Here is a 2,948-nt window from a genome sequence, read left to right as displayed (position 1 = left end):
AAGTATTTCCTTTTAAAGTGACAAGTCTTCACAGGTCATCTTCCACTGTGATCTCCTCGGATGAGGCTTCCAAGCAGCCAGATGTATTCGGTACTTTCCAGCTTGGTGTTCCAGGTTTCTTCATGTTAGTCGGAAATTAACGATTACCTCTCCCCCTTAAGACCCTACCCCCAGATCCTGCTGTCCTATATGCGAGACCTAGCCACAAGCAATGGCATAACTAGAGTCTAATGGGGTTCCATGCAAAATTTGTACCTGGGCCTCCACCCAGTTGATCAGAGGTACAGGCCTTTGTAGTGATCTAGATCCTATAAAGACATATGTGTTCATCCTGTATATCAAAGGTGTCAAACTGCATTCCTCGAGGGCCTCAAACCATGAGTGTTTTCAAGATTTCCTTAGCATTCCACAAGGTGCTGGAATCATTCTGTGCAGGTGATTAAATTATCACCTGTGCAATACAAGGAAATCCTGAAAACATGACCTGTTTGCGGCCCTCGAGGAATGCAGTTTGACACCTCTGCTGTATATAATAATGCCCCCATCCTGGCTCCTTCTTGTAATAATGACCTCTGTCCTGGCTCCTTCTTGTAATAATGTTCACCATCCTGGCTTGTTTCTGTAATAATGTACCTCATTATGTAATTATGTGTCTCATCCTAGGCTCCGTCCTGTTATAATGTCCCCCATCCTGGGCTCTTCCTGGTATAATGTCCCAGATCCTATAACAATATCCCCTATTCTGAGCCCTTCCTGGTGTATTGTATCCCATCCTCTTACAATGTCCCCATCCTAGGCCCCTACCTGGTATAATATCCCCCATCCTCTTACAATATCCTCCATTCTGGGCCCCTTCCTGGTATAATGTCCCCCTGATCCTATAACAATGTCCCCTATTCTGGGTCCTTCCTGGTATAATATCCCCCATCCTCTTACAATATCCTCCATTCTGGGCCCCTTCCTGGTATAATGTCCCCCTGATCCTATAACAATGTCCCCTATTCTGGGTCCTTCCTGGTATAATATCCCCATCCTCTTACAATATTCTCCATTCTGGCCCCTTCCTGGTATAATGACCCCCATCCTCTTACCATGTCCTCCATCCTCTTTCAATGTCCTCCATCCTGTGCTCCTTCCTGGTATAATGTCCTCCATGTTCTTACATTTTCCTCCATCCTGGGCTCCTTCATGATATAATGTCCCCCCATCCTCTTACCTTGTCCTCCACCCTCTTTAAATTACCTCCATCCTGGGCCTTTTCTGGTATAATATCCCCCATCTTATAACAATGTCCCACATCACAGTATACAGTCCCCCTTCCTGGACCCCTTCCTGGTATAATGCCCCCATCCTCTTAGGCTACGTTCACATTTGCGTTGTGCGCCGCTGCATCGGCGACGCAACGCACAACGCAAACAAAAACGCAACAAAACGCATGCTAAAACACTGCGTTTTGCGACGCATGCGTCCTTTTTCGCCGAAAGTTGGACGCAAAAAAAATGCAACTTGCTGCGTTCTCTGCGCCGAATGCTTGCGGCCAAAAAAACGCATGCTTCGCAAAACGCAGCACAACGCATGTCCATGCGCCCCCATGTTAAATATAGGGGCGCATGACGCATGCGGCGACGCTGCGGCGCCCGACGCTGCGGCGCCGAACGCTAATGTGAACGTAGACTAATGTCCTCCATTCTGGGTCTTTTCTGGTATTATATCCCTATCCTCTTACTATGTCCTCCATCCTGGGCCTTTTCTGGTATAATATCCCCCATCCTATAACAATGTCCTGCATCATGGTATACAGTCCCCCATCCTGGGACCTTTCCTGGTATAATGTCCTCCATCCTGGGCCTTTTCTGGTATTATATCCCCCATCCTCTTACCATGTCCTCCATCCTGACCTTTTCCTAGTATAATGTCCCCCATCCTCTTACAATGTCCTCCATCCTGGCCCCTTCCTGGTATAATGTCCATTCTGCCGCTCTATTCCAACACATAACAAACAAAAACATAAAACGATTCTTCTTACCTAACTCCATTTCTACAACGTGTGGCGTCCTCTTCTGTAGCCTGCAGCTGACTTCGGCATGGCAGCCATAGGCCGTGCATGACATCACTGCCATGCTCCTCCACTCGTGACAGGCACGCTGACATCAGCTGCTGGCCTCTGATTGGCTGCCGGCATGTATTGCAGTGCAGGGAGTCGGCGGGTCTCTGCTCCACAATACACTTCAGCTGAACGTGCGTCCTCGGGTGCACATCCAGCTGATGGAAGCACTGGCGTTGACCGCACAGGCCTGTCACGACCTCTGAATCCACGATCGTTCTCCTAGCCACAAGATATTAGAGAAGTCCTCCTATCTCTTCCTCTTCTAGGCACCCAGGACACAATGTGGCCGAGGGGCAAACAAATATATAGAGAGTGGTAACCAACATCTGTAAAAAGCCCCTTATCCTATGGATTATGTTATTGGGGGTATTCGTATGTAGCACAAGCGACTTTAGCCCCCCTTTGGTACCAGGGTGCACATTCTACGGCTAGGTCTTCCCCATCGCTTTGGCTCCATCCCCGTGTACCCTTCCAAGAGGGACAAAACGTGGCTCACCCAAGACGTCACACAACCAGCATGGTCTTTTTGAGGTTGTTGCATTTCCATTCCGCTGCTCTCCACGATGATGTCCCCGACCACCTACATGACCACTGCAGCCAATCACTGTCATCAGCAGTACACCAGAAGAGATTGTGGTCACGTTGAGTAGTCAAGGACCTCATTAAAGATAAGGATAACGGGGAGGACAACCCTTAGATGTTCATCCTGGTGTTTTTGGAAGAAAGCAGACGTGTATTTCTAATCCTGGAAACATTATAACTATAAATTTCTATTTTTTTTTGCAGTAATTCCAGAACTATGACAAATCGTCATACTCAACAGTTATTAACAACAACAATA

Source organism: Ranitomeya variabilis, chromosome 4 (assembly GCF_051348905.1).
Source record: "Ranitomeya variabilis isolate aRanVar5 chromosome 4, aRanVar5.hap1, whole genome shotgun sequence".
Taxonomy (NCBI): Eukaryota; Metazoa; Chordata; class Amphibia; order Anura; family Dendrobatidae; genus Ranitomeya; species Ranitomeya variabilis.
Note: the sequence above shows the minus strand (reverse complement) of the source record.